The following is an 18,284-nucleotide window of genomic DNA, read 5'->3' on the forward strand; positions in this document are numbered from 1 at the left end:
ATATATATATATATATATATATATATATATATATATATATATATATATATATATATATATATATATATATATATATATATATATATACACACACAAATATATACAGCAATCATAATAATGAAACCTAAACATATATCGCTTCCTAAATTCATAATCAATTGCTCTTTTTACCAGAAATGAACAAAGTAGAAATCCATTATTTAAACTGCGCCTGTATTGAAACTAAGTTATGTATTGCGATATTATAAAAGTTTGGGAGAGAGAGAGAGAGAGAGAGAGAGAGAGAGAGAGAGAGAGAGAGAGAGAGAGAGAGAGAGAGAGAGAGAGAGAGAGAGAGAGAGAGAGAGAGAGAGAGATTAAAATTGGAATTTATTTCCATAATTACAATTGTTTTTTTGTCACATACAATACAAATCAATGCAATTACTGAATATATACAAGACATAATGGCATAGACAGATTATAGTAAAATATGATTATATCAATTACAAATGTTAAGATTACTATAAAAAATAAAATAAAATAGAAATACTTTAGGCTAAAAATCACGCTAAAAAACTACACTGAAAATTGATTACATAGTAGGCATCTCGCTAAACGAATTTTAAAAGTGGACAAGGAGACATCATCTCTTACGTTACTGGGAAGGCTGTTCCAGCACGACTGGCCAGATACTAAAGAAGGCTTCGTTCCCAAGCAGGTGCTACATTTAGGTACAAAAAAGTTGTTTTGTTGTCGTGTGTTAACAGCTGTCATGTCACCTACTGTGGGCAGGTGGAACAGCCAGCTCGGTAATAACTTACTTATAATCTTGAAAACTATTACTCCTACTTCAAAACGGTATTTCTCATTGATCTTTACTCATCCTAGCTCCTTCAGCTATGGTGTGACGAGAGAGAGAGAGAGAGAGAGAGAGAGAGAGAGAGAGAGAGAGAGAGAGAGAGAGAGAGAGAGAGAGAGAGAGACCCGTTCGGCAGATGTCAACAGCTCAGGTGAAGCTGGCAGCACATAGATTGAGGACAGCCTTTCCAACCCTGATGGTGCTGCTAGAGACATGAACACTGACCTACTCTGTGCCACCGTAGTTTTATTATTTTTCTTTTCATGTACCTTAATAGCATATAGTATGTTGTATTTTGTCACTGTAAATAATTTTATCATTCTAAAGATTGATGTTTATTTTTAGATAGGGCACGAGGCCCTATCTAAAGACCTGTAGTCTTTATATTAATTGACGTTTAAAGAGAGAGAGAGAGAGAGAGAGAGAGAGAGAGAGAGAGAGAGAGAGAGAGAGAGAGAGAGAGAGAGAGAGAGAGAGAGAGAGAGATGGCCTCCAGCAACCTGCAACTCCTGTCAACCAAAGTGCAGGGCTTCAGGACAAACGTCGGGGAACTGACTCATTCATTCGTGCTCAGGCAACGAGTCGATGTAGTGGTGACAGAGGAAACCTTTCTTGACGACACCCGTGTCACTACCTGCGACAAAATTCCCGGTTACTCCCATTGGATTAGGCGTGACCGTCACGGTGGGCGGGGAGGTGGTGTGGCAGTTTGCCACCGATGTCATGGGGATGCTGTTCTTCCACATTATTATCGCTGAGTGGAGCTCCCTGCTGCTCTGTGCTGTGTACCGGCCACAGTGGTATTGCAGCAAACCGCTTTAATACCTGACAGAGCACCTGGACATCACGACCACTCACGACTGTCAGCACGTGGTGACTGTCGGCGACATAAATCACCACTTGGTGATGAGGGCCTTCACGGAGCTGACAGCTGTCCAGGATCTCCACAATCATGTGGACTTTCCCACACACCAGTGTGGAGGCTCCCTGGACCCAGTGCTGACGGACCTGCCTCAAGACTGTGTTTAATGCCGTCCTCTCGACTGTATGGGCAGCTCTGACCATCATGCCGTGCTCGCCACCGTCAGCGTTGCCCCGGCGCGAGACAAGAATCATCAGCGAGTCACCTGGCTGTGGGACCGCGCCGACTGGATGGCTGTGAGACAGGTCCTGGCTTTGACAGATTGGGACAGGATATTCACCGGGGACCACCACCATGACACCACCGCCCTCACCACTGCCCTCTGCACAATGCAGCAGCAACACATGCCACACAGGACGTACTCTACCAACCCAAAGGATTATCCCTGGTTTGGGTACAGGTACAGAATTGCTGCTGAACAGAAGTACGGCGCCTGGACGGGGTACTCCACACAGCGCAACAAAGCCTGACACAGAAGAAAGTGCAGGCCCTCTCGAGCTCCTCTTCCGCTGCTGTTTACAGCGAAAATTTAAAACGAAAATAATTAATGAAAGCATTACCAAGGAAAAACATACTACAATAACCCTATTAGTAAATAAATATTCCTACACATACATGATACATAGTTACATACATACTCGTACATACATACATACATAAGTACATACATACGTACATATATATATATATATATATATATATATATATATATATATATATATATATATATATATATATATATATATATATATATATACATACATACATATACACACATACATACACACACACACACACACACACACACACACACACACACACACACACACACACACACACACACACATATACTTACGTACATACTTATATTGACATATACATACACACACTGCATATGTATTGTACATGTAAAGCATTCAACCATCAGTAAATCCATCCATATGTATTCATACATACTTATATAATCGCATACATAAATGCAACTTAAATTCACCATGTAATGACATAGTAATATTTCAATTTTGACCCTTATTACATTCTTGAAATATTGTGGATTTAATTGAATCTTTCAATGCCAACACCGAGGTGCTTGACTTAGTATGGTGGGTGAGGGTGTTCCACGGCCGCACGCCCCGCACACTCACGCTGCGTTGTGCCTGCACCGTGCGGCATAGAGGCATTCTGAGGTCATAGGGCCTGAGGATTTTGGGTTATTGGAGAGGAGCTCAAATGTTCTATTATTAGGATATGTATGAAGACATGTAAAAACAAATATACATGTTTCCAATTATATTATTTCAGAAACCTTCAATAATTTATTAACAAAATAGAGGGTCAGTGTGATCATACTTTGACTTTGAATACATTACCCTTAAAACTTTTTTTCTGTCAAATGAATAAGTGGTCTAAAATTGTCCTAAACGCTCCTCCACATATTGCAGAACAGTACAATAAATGCGAATAGACAGTGGACATATATATCAATTTCATACAGTCAGCAGTAATATAATTCCTAATCCTGTACAACAAAGCGGTCAGTTGTGATATTTTGGTACAAAGTTGCCTTACATGTAGTTTCCATGATAAATTATAGTCAATTATTGTTCCTAAGAATTTAATGCTATTGACTTTAATGCTATTATTATTCAAACATCAAGATTAATAAGATTCTTATTAACTGATGATGACACCAAATAAAATATTTTCGATGTATTTACAGTAAGTTTATTACTTGCAATACAATTAGAAATACATATGAGCTCATTATTCAAAATCAATACCATTTCCTGAATGTTATGTCCCTGAATAAATATGGTAGTGTCATCAGGAAATAATAAAAATTTAAGTAATATCGTTAACATAAATTAAAAACAGTAATGGTCCCAAAATTGATCCCTGCGGAACTCCACAACTAACCGACTTACAAGAGGAAGACTCATTATTATAAACAGTATACTGCTTTCTGGAACTTAAATAACTCTGCAGAAAATCTTTAACCTTTCCTCGAATCCCATAACTGAACAATTTATGTAGAATATTGTGAGATGGTATCAAAGGCCTTCGTTAGGTCACAAAACACTGTTATTTGACTTTCTTCCTTGTCCAATGTATCATAAATACTTTGGGTGAGGTAGTGTATTGCTAAATCAGTTGAAAATCTGGGCCTGAACCCAAATTGGTACTCCGTAAATAATGAAAATTGTGTAAAATAATCAATTAATCTCAGAAAATACTTTTTCAATCATCTTACTAAAGCTAGAAAGTACTGAGACAGGTCTATAATTTACATGCTTGAATTTTTCACCTTTTTTGAATATTGGTATAACTTTCACTATTTGTAGTTGTTCAGGAAAGCAACCTTCTTTGAAACATCTATTGGTTAAAAGCTTAAGAAATGGAGAGATTCCATTACTACATTCTTTTATTATTTCTATATCGATCTCATCAAAACCTGCTAAATTATTGTTCGACATGATTTTATCATTAAGATTTATAGAAGTAGGTGAAAAAAAAAATTATATGAATGGAATAAATTTGTGTATCGACGTTATCATTGCTATGCAGTAAGTTGATGTTGAAGTCATCCATAATATAACATTTTAGTTTGTTTCTATTCAGAATATTTAGAATTTTTTCCATGAGTCAATAAAGTCACTGATTGCTGAGTTCGGAGGTCTATACACTGTGCCTACAATGAACTTCATAGGTTTGACAATTTCTATAAACATCGACTCAATGTGTGGTAACTGTAACGAGGCATTGACAAGTTTTACACCTTGATATTTATTATGAAGGTAGATCCTTCACCCTGAGGTAATCCTCCACCCTGAGTAGATTTGTTGGAAAAATATGCAAGATAAGACTTCAGTGTAAATAAATTACAAATATTGTTATTTAAGCGAGTCTCACAGAAGGTAATAACATCAAAGTTGAATTCAAATAAATTGAGTGATTGATCAAATAAAGATTCAAAGTGCTGGGGAATACTACTAATATTATGGAAAAATAATTTTAGACTATATTTAGGATATGATTTTGTTTCTTCACTATTAAATATATAATTACTGTTAGTCAATGGGAGACTAGGTTCACTTAAATTAAAACCATTATTACTATGTTGATCTGTTAAAGTACAGCTGTAGGTCAGTGTACTCAGGACACTAAGGGGATATTGATGATTGTCATTGTTGAAAAGGTCTTTGAATTCAATATCATTCACATTACAATATGGTAAGAATTGGTACAAGTTTATATGAGCCATTTTACTTCGTTCCTTTACTTAGTATACCTAACTATACGACTCATCTTTACTTCTTGGCTCCTTTTCGGGTCTCCCTAAGAGGTTTGCGTTTTGACGAAGCCCCCGGCACGGAGGGAGACCGTCCACGGGAGTCACTAAGGCGCGGTGAGGATTGCGAGAAGTTGGCCTCCTCCCCTCTGCTCATCCACGCCCCATACGCCTCCACGGCAACCACGTCCCCGGCGCTCGTGTCCCCTCGGCCACCATCCACCACTCAGGCCACGGCCCCGGAAATATCCTCAGTCCTTACTCCGACCTGGGAGTCCGTCCCGGAATCCTCCACCGCCGCAGCATCCACACGTGGGTGTTGTTGTCCGCGTCTAGCAACGCCGCTCTCAGTCTTAATTTCTGATTATTAATTTTGTGTTGCGAAAGTATGCTATTTTCCCATGCGCCTTGGCCTCCTTCAGTAAGGGCATTTGAGAATTTTTACCTGCCTGTGATGCTGCGCAGAGATCATAATGAGGAAGATATTTGTACCTTGTAACTTCTTTGCATTTCTCATCACCGCCTCACGATCACAGAAGCGGTTGAATCGAATTACAATGGTACGAGGCCTTGAATCGTTATGAATCCCGACTCGATGTGACCGTTCAAGCTGGAGTCCTGGCATCTGAAGCTTGTTTTCGAGCAACGAAGCCACAGTAGCCGCTGTCTGCTCCCAAGTTTCGCCACTCGTTCTTCCATACCGCTGATCCTTATATTCTTCCTTCGACTGTAGTCATCTTGGTAATTAATTCTGCTTTCTAACTCCTTGATTCTTTGATTAAAGGCATCAAGCTGTTCAGTAAGAGAGTATTTTTTACTTAGCATCTTTTCTCTCTCTCTCATGTCCCTTGATATTCGACTTCAGTTAGTCTACTTCTACTGGGTAAATTCAAGACTCGCTGTAATGTCAGAAACTTTTCTTTCCAGCTTACCGATATGGTCATTCATTTGTTTCACGACCATATTCGTTGCAGACTTCTACGCCCTCTCCAGCGAATCCAGCACAGGCTTGATCATCGACAAATCCATCATGAAAGGTTGGTTAGGATTTGTCCGTTGTTGAGTTGGCAACACAGTTAGTGTGACGTCAACACGGTAATGCGCATGCGCAAGAACTGGCAACTCGATCGAGGGGGATTTTTGGGGCAAGTCTTGTGTCTTACTAGGATCTACTAAAAGGATCTCATGACTAACACTGTAGAAAGCTTTCCAGAGGTCACACAAGGTTAACATTGTAATTTTCTCTATGTTACTAGATATTTTGTTTGTAATAACTGCAAGTGCAGACTCTGTTGACAGTCTCGGACGAAGTCCATGCTGGGTGTTAGACAGTAGTTGACTAGATTCTAAGAAATGCATGAGCTGATTAGTGACAACTTTTTCTAATACTTTAGATATAATAGGTAATAATGAGATTAGTCGAAAATTATTTAGGTCATCAACATCACCGGTTTTGAATATTGATACAACTAATGCGTGTTTCCAGGATGTAGGAAAGCTGCCTGTTACAATCGAAGTATTGATTATACAAGTTTAGTAAAAGATTATAACATAGAGTGCATCCTTCATAAATCTCATTGAAATGCCATCAGAACCTACAGAACTAGTTTCTTTTAGACCTTTAATCGTAAGGATAATAGTTTCAACATTTATAGGACGAGGTCTAAAAAGTTTGCCGTCACCTAAAGCTACATTAAAATTATTTGTATGTGATACATTTTCACCATGGAGGAGTTCTTGCGTTCGTTCATAGGTATTCCCGACATTTGCAAAATTAAATTAAATTTAAAAAATTAAATTAAATTAAATTAAAAAAATTAAATTAAATTTAAAAAATTAAATTTATTGGCTTTGTTAGTTATGTTTTCAAAGTTATGTTCGTTAGAGTTGTATTTACGATCAGGAACAATGTCTTTTATAATTTTCCAGGTCTTAGAGGTGTTACCTTTTGTGTCCTGTAACTGTTTATGGTAATATTCTGTTTTACCAGCTGTTATTAGAGTCTTTCCACACTTTTTTATTTTCTTGCTTATACTGTTCTTGTAAAGTTACATTATGTCGATCAGATTTAAGTTTTATGCGAGTATTGTTTCTAAGGCTCTTAGTTTCACGCATGTCATCATTCATCCATGGTGCAAATGGTCCTGCAATACTCTTAGTAACAATGGGAGCACAGTCATCTAAACATTTGATAAAATTTTCCGTAAATTTACGTCATCAGTGTTCATGATATCATTATTTTACATTGTTTATTTATTTATTTATTTATTTATTTATTTTTATTTATTTTTTTATTTATTTTTTATTTATTTATTTTTTATTTATTTTTTGCAAAAATTTTAAACAAAAAGCGTCTTTGGTTCCCGAGATGACGAAAATATCGAGCAACAGATTTAGCAATATCAACAGTGATACTAATAAGGTCATGATCTCCGATTTCTTGCAGGACAACGTCCCAGGATTAGCTCAGGTTTATTAGTGATACCAAGATCCAATGTTGATGATGCAGCGGTAACCCTCTTCGGTTTATTTATTATTTGAGTTAATTCGTTATTTTTTTATGATCTTATTAAGCTTGTTATCATTTCCAAACAAATTATCGTTAAAGAATAAAAGATGCCTTATTTCGGAGCTTTGGGATGCCGGTACATACATCCAGTAACGATTGCTGGTAACTTGTGACATTGTACCGTTGCCCACATGTCTTCAATGCCTGTTCGCCTGGGAACCTTGAAGTCAATTACATTTGCAGACAAGACATCCTTGACATAAATACAAGCACCACCACCATGCCCACTATCACATCGAAATATGTTATAATTTGGTAGATTGATTCATTATGTTGCAAAGCCTGAGCGTTTAAGTGTTCGATAGTCAAAAAATTTCCTTTACTGTTCACAACGGCAGGTTCTTCTTTGCCATTCCCCTATGTGGTATAGTGCCGACACGGCTGGCTTTTGTGTCCTACGCGTTGGCAGATAGTGCGTAGAATTTTGCGGTCAAATACACAGTTAGCTTGTACATGATTAAATTCACCACTGTTGAAGCATCCTACCTTTCGCCTACTATAGAGTTCAGAGTAATTCAAATCAAAGTGACTTTCCTGCTGAAGGGTTTTTGCAAGACTCCCGATGGCTTCAGGATGGACTTGCGGTCTACCAAGATCTAGCCCGGAGAAACCTATGAACAATTCAGTATTCAGCTTGCTCACTTCTTCGACCAGTGGCTGGAAGCCTGTAACATCGACCCTACTTACACCTCTCTTAAGGATTTTATGGTTCTGGACCAATTTATCTCTTCTCTCACTCCAGATCTTCGTATCTTCAACAAAGAACGAGGAGTGAATACCGTGGCAGCCGCTGTTCAGCTAGCTGACAACTAGTCCTCGGCTCGTTACTCTTACCCGAGGTCATACCATTCGTAGTCAGCCAACAAGAAATCCCACAAGAAAGAAACTCCCTCTGACTCCAATCCCCAGGTTGCCAAAGGTCCTGCCTCTATGTGAAGTGCCATCAGTGCGGGGAGATAGGCCATATTCGCCCTAGGTGCTCAAGGACCCTCACGCCTTCATGGACGAGCCTTCATCCACCGTTAGGGTTTTGTTGAGAAATCCGCCAGCTATCAGACTACTGTGTGGCGGGGACCATCAACGGGGCCTGGACGTCTACCATTCTCAGAGACACCAGTTGTTCCAGCCTCATCATGTCTGAGGAGGCCTTACCCGATGCGGACACGACCAACTATGACTACCTGGGTCGGCCTGACACCTTCCGTGTCATGCGGTGTTATCTGAAGTGCCTATATTATGATAGCTAGGCTGAGGCCATCTGTGCCCCAATAAAGTTTCCAACCGCCCTGATTGGTGATATTCCCGAACCCCATAAGCCGATGACTCTGCGCTGGCGTCTGATTCTAATGTGCCAGCATCTATCTTTCGTGCTACAGAACAAGGTGATCGTTCCTCACTCAGTGCTACTCCTGCTTCGAAAGATCCTCCCCCCACACTTCAGAGCATCTCTTCCCCTACCGATTCTGAGACAGCCTGTGTTGCTCAGACACGCTCGGTTTCTACACGTGCCAGACGTCTGCATCCACTTGTGCTCCCCAACTTGCAGCCACTCAAGGTAACACTGGCTGAATCTGCCCATTTGCAGAAAACATGCCCCTCCCTCGGTATAGTGCGCGCCATGGCTGCTACCGGACTGACCGAGGTAGCCCGGAATGGAGCGTCTTACAGATTCTCCTGGTCGGATGAGCTCTTATATAGGGACTGTGTCGCCTCCAGGCGACCCAGTAAGGTTGGGACTCGGACTTTGGTGCTCCTCTCCGACTATCGTCAGATAATGCTACAGGTGGTCCACGAGAGTCCTCTCGCCAATCACTTCTCACATCGGAAGACGGAGTTGAAGATGAGCGAAAACCTCTTTTAGCCTGGAATGGATGCTGACATTCGTGACTACTGTCGGTCATGTGATGTATGCCAGCGAAAGTCTTACAAGGGCCGGATTAAACCCATCCCCTTCCAGCCATTACCTGTTCTCACTGAACCCTTCTCTAGAGTGGCTGTGGATGTGGTGGGTCTTCTCTCTCCCCCGTCTGCAGAAGGGCATAGGTATATTCTCACTCTGATTGACTTTGCCACTGGTTTTCCTGAAACCATTCTTCTCGAGGATGTAGACTCTGTTTCTGTCGCTGAAGCTCTTCTAACCATATTTTCCAGGGTCGGAATTCCCCGGGAAATTCTAAGCGACAGAGGCACTCAGTTTACAACCCAACTTATGGCAGAGCTTCACAAGCTTCTCGGAGTGAAGCCCCAGTCTACTAACCCCTTTCATGCGAGTGGTAATGGGTGAGTGGAGAGGCTGCACAGGCCCCTCAAAGCTGTTCTCCGGAAGCTTTGCAGCGAGAAGCCTAGAGAGTGGCATCGATACTTCATCCCTGCTCTATTTGCCCTCAGGGAAATGCTCAGCGACCACATTGGCTTCTCGGCGTTTGACCTCTTATATGGACGGACTGTAAGGGGACCGTTAGCTGTCCTAAAGGACTTGTGGGAAGACCGTGACCTGGAGGAGGAAGAAAGAACAAGTCTGCAGTATGTCATCGAGCTCAGGGAGAAGCTGACAGAGTGTGCCCAACTTGCCACCCAGGAAGCAGATGTGAGCACAAGGTACAAGTCCTATTTTGACCAGAATCGTCATTTCAAGCCTGGTGATAAGGTCCTAGTACTTCTCCGTGACTCCAACAAGTTGCTAGTTTCTAGGCGTGGCCCCTTCAAAGTCTTGGAAAGACACAACAAGGTGGACTACCTGATCAATGACCCAGGGGGGCCTAAGTTCTACCACACCAACCTTCTGAAGAAGTATCATCGCTGCGCCCAGGCTAACCTTCCCTCTGTCATGGACGACGCTTCTATAGTGGGAGATAACTGTCCATCAGCAGGACCATTGGAAGCAGACAACCCCGACGACCTTGTCCCTTGTCCTTCAGTCCGTCCTGCTCCTGGCTCTGCCCTCAACCCGGTACTTGACATCAACGAGTCACTGGAGTGGAACCAATGGGCATCACTTGAAGACCTACTGTCAGAGTTCCATGATGCCATTTCAGAGACTCCTATATACACTAACACGTGACATCCTCCTGACCACCACTGGCAGTCTTCTCTAGAAACTACCCTGTGCTGATCCACCTCCGCCCTTACTTTGAGGAAGAAGGTGACAACCTCCTCCAACTCGGAATCATCCAGCCATCGCCTTCTCCACATCGCTCTCCAGTGGTTATGGTACATAAGTCTGACAGTAGTTACCGGATGGCCATTGACTTCCGCCAGCTTAACTCTTTCACAGTGTTTGACGCCGAGCCCTCCTGCTCTGTTGAAGAGGATCTGTACAAGTTTGCCGGAGCCAGATATTTTTCAGAACTTGACTTGTGTAAAGCGTACTACCAGATCCCCTTGACCGACTATGCCAAGCCTCTCACCGCCTTCTCTACCCACCGGGGCTTGATGGAGTTCTGTTGTCTTCCCTTTGGTCTCGTTACTGCCTGCTCTACGTACATTCCCCTCATGAGGACTGTTCTTGTAGATCTGCCTAACATCTCTTTTTATTTTGATAACATCTTTATTTACTCATCAGATTGGTCCAGCCACTTAACAGCCTTAACATCTATCCTTGAGCGCCTCCGTCATCACGAGCTAACGATGTCAAGATGTCGGTTTGGTTTCCCCTCCGTCCAGTACTTGGGTTTTGTGATTGGCAGGGACCACCTTCGACCCATGCAGGACAAGACTGAGGTCCTGAAGGAGACCGAGCCTCCGACCACCAAGAACAGTCTTTGCAGCTTTTTGGGGATGGTGTCCTTCTACCGGTGCTTCATCGCCATGGCTTCTGAGTTAACGGGACCGAGAGCCACTGTTAACGAGGTTTGAGCAACTGAAGGACGCCCTGTCATCGAAGCCAGTCCTACGGTTACCTAACCCTATCCTGCCGTTTGTTCTTAGGACAGATGCATCGAACTTCGGGTTAGGGGTCGTGCTGTTGCAGTACTACGATGGAATCCCTCACCTTGTGGCTTATACTAGTCGAAAGCTGCTGGACCTCGAACAGAAGTACTCTACCATCGGGAAAGAAGCCCTCGTGTTCGGGATCTTAGAGTTTGACTTCTATCTCAGAGGTAAAGAGTTTATTTTAGAGACCGACCATAAGTCTGTGATATATCTTCACAAGTCAAAGAGTTCCAATGACAGACTTGCGAGGTGGGCTCTTCAACTACAGAACTATCCCTTCCGATTGGTTCATCTTGCCGGCCGTAATAATGTCGGGGCAGACATCCTGAGTCGTTTTTGGGGAGGTGAACGTTAGTCGTTACTTCTTCATCCTTTTTGTTGTTCATTGCATTGTTGTATTTCGTGATAGTTCAGTTAAATCTACTTATAGTAGATTTTTGTAAGGGGGCTTGTGTAAAGGCTGAACTACCACACACCTACTACCTACTAACTACCCACACACACACACACACACACACACACACAGGTCTCTACATTTGGGTTCGATGGTTTAATTGATTTCTCGTTCCTCGCTCAGACCGCTGTGCTGTCTTTGCTGTCGTTAACGTGTTTCACCGCTAGCCCGAGACCTCGTCTACAATCTTTGGCAGCGAGCGAGTAGTGTTGCTGTCTCATTCGAGCTTCACTGCCCGGGCTCACCTGCCGACGCGGCGCCAAGGCGAGGTGACGTCTTCCTGCCTTCACTGAGGACCGGCAGAGCGGAGCAAACTTCTGGAAAGCTTACTGGACCCAGCGCGTCCCACGGAGCTCCTAGCCTCCAACTCCTTTCTCTCATCCCTGGAGCTGTTCCTGCCGTGTGGGCATCGGCGGTGTCTACTTCCTGCCTTTATATCTTGCTTCAAGTCACCACGCCCAGCGGATTCAGTGCTGTCATCCTTCACCCTCGTGGCCTCTCCGGGGTGTTCATCTGCTACTTTCGTAAGTGATCATCAGCTGACTACCTGTTCAAGTTTGTCCTACTTGGTGGGAGTGGTGGACATGTGGGGAAGTGTATTGGCCTGTGAATATACATGGGCACCATCAGTGTCGTTTTTTTTATTTCCTTAGATCATCGGTGTGTGTATAATCTTCCTTGGATCAGGCTAAAAGAGGCTGCCGTCGTTCACCCTCCTTTAATCGGTCCGTCCTTGACAGTAGGCTTTTTTTCTATTATTATATTTTTGTTCCCCTTGGCCAGTGTCCGTCCTACATAAAAATAAATAAATGAATAGATAAATAAATAAATGCTAACTTTAAAATCACCATAAAAATAAAATAAAATAAATAAAATAAAAGTACTTTAGGCTAAAATCAGGCACCCTAAAAACCACACTCAAATCTTATTATGTAGTAAATATCTGGCTAAACGAATTTTAGAATTGGGCAAGGAGACAGCATCTCTTACGTTACAGGAAAGTCTGTTCCAGAACGAGGGGCCAGACACTAAAAGAGACTTCATTCTTAAGCAGGTGTTACATTTAAGGACAAAAGTTTTTTTTTTTTTTTTCGTGCGTTAACATGGTGTCCAGTCATGTTAACTACTGTGGGCAGGTAGAACAGCTAGCTCGATAATAAATTACTTATAATCTTGAAAACTGTTACTTCATAACGGTATTTTTCATTGATCTTTATCCATCTTAGTTCTTTCAGGTATGGTGTGACGTGTTCATATTTAGGTGCATCACCAAGTACAACTTTTGCTGCAAAGTTTTGTAACTTTTGAACATGATATATCCGAGTTGGACTGGTGGTATCCCATACACTTATGCTATAAGTGCTATAAGTAAAGTGCTTTTCAAAAGTTATGCCTAAGTTCCTTAAAGAATTACTGGGATGTTCCTGGATGAATCTGTGACAAAAATCTCCTATCGCCAATAAACATACATTTGAGTTTTCTGGGCATTTAGCAGTAAGCCATTTTTGCTAAAATATATTTTTGCCTTATTGATGCATTGTTCACTTTTACGGATTATATCTTGAACATCATTAATATTTCCAGTATGAATAAACTGGGTGTCGTTGGCATACTGTATGACTTCACAGTCTGAGAAGAAGGATGAGAGATCATTGACATAAGTTTTCATGGGCACAGATTGTGTTCGGTCACTTAAATAGTTTTAAAAACCAGAATGAGTCAATGTTAAGCGTGTGGCACAGTTCATGACTCACACTGTCAAAAGCTTTGGTCGAGTCACATAGAGTAATCAGAGAAACCTTTCATGCATCTATTTTAGCATACAGCTTGTTAGATAGTGTTAAGAGAGCAGTATTGGTAGACATAGTAGACCTGAAACCATGCTGAGTTTTAGTGAGAATATTGTTTTGTCTCTAAATTCTTGGTGAGTTGTGATGCAATTACTTTCTCAAGTATCTTGGAAAAAAAAATAAGATATGGGACGATAATTGTAAGGCTCCTTCTGGGCACCAAACTTGAAAATAGGGACAATAATAGAACATTTCCATAATCAGGGAACAGTTCCTCTCACTATCGAAGTATTTATAATAAAAGTTAGATATGTTATGATCACAGAAGGAGGCAGTATGCACCTTCCGAAACGATAATTATTCCCAGTGAGGTCTAAAGTACTGGATCAGGGGGTGCTGAGAACTTATCATTAAACCCGGCTGTAACCTCACTGAACGTTTCTCTAATGTCTCACAACACAAGGGGGCAATCACAGCCTGCTCTCTAAAAGACAACGCTCTTCCTTCACACACAACTACAAGCACCTAATTACACGCACACACCCTTCACTCAAAATTCAAAATTAACATGGTGACTCCGACACTAGCCTCGGAGTCCCCATCTGGGGAGCGGACCACAAGTGTCCCCAGGTCGGACTGCTCTTCTAGTATCGACCCAAAGTGTCTTGACATCCCCTCAACGTTTTCTTCATTAGCTTCTGCAACATTCGCAGTCTTAGATGTAATTTTCAATCTGTAGAACAACACCTCTCCTCTACTAAACCTCATCTTTTCCTCACTGAAACACGGGTGTCTCAGGCAACTGACAGTAGCCCCTTTTTTTGTTCCCTCCAACTTTCTCTATGCTAATTTTCAATCCAAAGCTGGATGTTACGTTTATGTGCGCATCGACTTAACCTGTTATCGTGCCCACGCTCTCAAATCCTCCGAGTTTTCCACCATCTGGCTACGACTACAAAGTCACGCGAAAACTAAATTTATCTTTTGTTTTTATAGGAGGGAATTTTTTTTTTTATAGGAGGGCCACTGGCCAAGGTCAACAAAAATCCAATAAAAAAAAAAAAAAAAGCCCACCGAGATGCCAGTCCCAGAAAAGGATCCAAAGCGGTAGTCGAAAATTTAAGGATAAGTGTCTTGAAACCTCCCTCTTCAAGGAATTCAAGTCATAGGAAGGTGGAAACACAGAAGCAGAGTATACCAGAGAAAGTAATGAATGATTGAGAGAGAATACTGGTTATCTCTTGCATTAAAGAAGTGGACAGAATAGGGATGAGAGAATGAAAAAAGTCTTGTGCAGCGAGGCCGCGGGAGAAGGGGAAGCATGCAGTTAGCATGAAAATAGCGGTAGAAGACAGCTAGAGATGCAACACTGCGGCGATGAGAGAAAGGCTGAAGAGTTAGAGTTAGAGTTGATGAGACGAAAACCTTTTGATTCCACCCTGTCTAGAAGAGCGGTATGAGTGGAACCCCCCCAGACAGATGAAGCATACTCCATACCAGTGGCGGCTCGTCAATAGGGACTGCGAGACTGCAGCCCCCCCAGTGGATTTCTAGGATTCACGAAAATAATGTTAATTTATTTTATGTTTGACTATCATTCACATGAAAACACCAATTTTCATGTTTATATGAAAAAAAAAAAATACTGCAAAACAATGAGGAAGTACGGAAATTATTTACTATTTAATGATACGAAAGCGGGGAGAAATGTGGGGAGGCTTCCCGGGCGAGTGTGGACTGCGTCCAGTGCAGTCTTGTCTCGGCCGTTGTTGTGGCTAGGTGAGTGTTCTTGCGTCGGTCTTATTTTCGATCGTGTTTTTCAATTTGTCAGGGATGATTTTAAAATATTATTGATCAGTGATGGCTTGTGCTCAATCTTGATTATCATAGATGGTGTAAAATCACAGAAACATCGTATACGATAGTATTTTTTTCTTTTCCCAGGTAGGCCTAACAGTATTTTGCAAAATGGCACAAGAAGCAAAGACGGTTTCTGCATTGAAAGAACTTGCACTTGCCATGATTTCAATAGAAAAGATTTCTATGAATAATATGCCAGGTTTAAATGAAAAAGTTATTGATCTGTTTGCACAAAACAGGAACAGGAGAATGGACTTCCTTTTCAAAAAGCCTAAGCCAGCACTAAGGAAGTCAAGCATTTACTGTTAGGATAAGACCTAGAGAATTAAATAATTATCTATCTATCTTTATAATCTATCAATCAATGGTATATTAAGTAATAACAATAAAAGCATTTAAGATTTTATTTGTCTGAATGTGAGACAGCCCCCCCATCAGTAACAGTCACGAGCCGCCACTGCTCCATACATGGATGGATAAGACCCTTGTACAGAGCTAGCAGCTTGGGAGGTGAGAAAAACTGGCGGAGACGTCTCAGAACGCCTAACTTCATAGAAGCTGTTTTGGCTAATGATGAGATGTGAAGTTTCCAGTTCAGATTATAAGTAAAGGACAGACCGAGGATGTTCAGTGTAGAAGAGGGGGACAGTTGAGTGTCATTGAAGAAGAGGGGATAGTTGTCTGGAAGGTTGTGTCGAGTTGATAGATGGAGGAATTGAGTTTTTGAGGCATTGAACAATACCTAGTTTGCTCTGCCCCAATCAGAAATTTTAGAAAGATCAGAAGTCAGGCGTTCTGTGGCTTCCCTGCGTGAAATGTTTACTTCCTGTAGTGTGAAGGGGGGTATCATCAGTGTAGGAGTGCATAGGACAAGAAGATTGGTTTAGGTCATTGATGAATAATAAGAAGAGAGTGGCTGACAGGACAGAGCCCTGAGGAACACCACTGTCAATAGATTTAGGAGAAGAACAGTGACCGTTTATCACAGCAGGAATAGAACGGACAGAAAGGAAACTTGAGATGAAGTTACAAAGAGAAGGATGGAAGCTGTAGGAGGGTAGTTTGGAAATCAAAGCTTTGTGCCAGACTCTATCAAAAGCTTTTGATATGTCTAAGGCAACAGCAAAAGTTTCACCAAAATCTCTAAAAGAGGATGACAGAGTCAGTAAGGAAAGCCAGATCACCAGTAGAGTGGTTTTGACGGAGCCCATACTGGCGATCAGATATAAGGTTGTCAAGTGATAGATGTTTAAGAATCTTCCTGTTGAGGATATATTCAAAAACTTTAGATAGGCAAGAAATTAAAGCAATAGGATAAGAACGGTCACCCTATTTAGGAACAGGCTGAACGTAGGCAAACTTCCAGCAAGAAGGAAAGGTAGATGTTGACAGACAGAGCTGAAAAAGTCTGAATAGGCAAGGTGCAAGCACGGAGGCACAGTTTCGGAGAACAATATGAGGGACCCCATCAGGTCCATAAGCCTTCCGAGGGTTTAGGCCAGCGAGGGCATGGAAAACATCATTGCGAAGGATTATAATAGGTAGCATGAAGTAGTCAGAGCGTGAAGGAGAGGGAGGAACAAGCCCAGAATCGTCTAAGGTAGAGTTTTTACCAAAGGTTTGAGGAAAGAGTTCAGCTTTAGAAATAGATGTGATAGCAGTGGTGCCATCTGGCTGAAATAAAGGAGGGAAAGAAGAAGAAGAAGCAAAGTTACTGGAGATATTTTTTGGCTAGATGCCGGAAGTCACGAGGGGAGTTATATCTTGAAAGATTTTGACACTTCCTGTTAATGAAGGAGTTTTTGGCTAGTTGGAGAACAGACTTGGCACGGTTCCGGGATAGTTTGAGAACAGACTTGTCCATAAGTGGTAAGTGGTAAGTGCGCTCACTTCAGAGTCTAGTCTAGACTTGGTTAAAAGATTAACTAAATATAGGAATAAAATAGACCCTGTAAAGTATTCACAGCAATCAGGCTTTTGTTTGTAAATAAAGTGCGAATAGCTACGAGCAAGGGGACAGCTACGAACACGATACTGGGAAGCGACACTTGCACCAGCGCACCATGGCATTCGTTTCCAAGCCTCGCTCCCTCCTCTCTTTCTCTCTTTCGTAGCACAGAAATGTTTCTCTATAAAGTACTTTTACGAAAACGTAAATAGTGATCAATGATAGATAAAGCAGGAAAAACAGATGAAATTTTCAGTTTCATATTTTTTAAGATATTTAATCCTTAGGATTACCTCCTTTTGAAAATGATTTTATTTTCATGAAACATTTCGTAATCAAATACTTTTTTAGCAATTATTTTTCTTTACTTTTCTTTTTTTTTATTATTATTCTGGTGCGTGAAACTAATGTTCTTAGTTTAGTATACGAAGAATTTTGGACACATGGCAGCTGCTGACAACTTTCTTAGTATGGAATTGCTCATGCAAAGTGAAGAACAGCGTATCAATTTCATGGTTTGTTAACATGGAATTAATATGAGTTATGAAGCAAAGAACTTCACCTTAGAGACTCTTGTGCACCGTTGGTAACGTCAAGGAAAAGAGCTCGGCATGGTGCCCTCTGAGTGGCCCAGACTCTTTCCCCGAGTGCCACTGCACTGCGCCTGGACACGGTTTG

The 18,284-nt window shown here is 41.5% G+C and overlaps 1 long non-coding RNA gene across 1 annotated transcript in view; it reads right to left on the minus strand.

The window, feature by feature from the left end:
- Positions 1–18,136: 18,136 nt before the first annotated feature.
- The window catches only part of LOC135092434 (uncharacterized), an 860-nt gene continuing 712 nt past the window's right edge, over positions 18,137–18,284 (minus strand). Inside the window, exon 2 of the long non-coding RNA XR_010262866.1 lies at positions 18,137–18,284. This exon is cut by the window's right edge and continues 43 nt beyond it. This is a non-coding gene — a long non-coding RNA (uncharacterized LOC135092434).

The sequence above is a fragment of the Scylla paramamosain genome, chromosome 40, assembly GCF_035594125.1.
Source record: "Scylla paramamosain isolate STU-SP2022 chromosome 40, ASM3559412v1, whole genome shotgun sequence".
In the NCBI taxonomy this organism is placed as follows: Eukaryota; Metazoa; Arthropoda; class Malacostraca; order Decapoda; family Portunidae; genus Scylla; species Scylla paramamosain.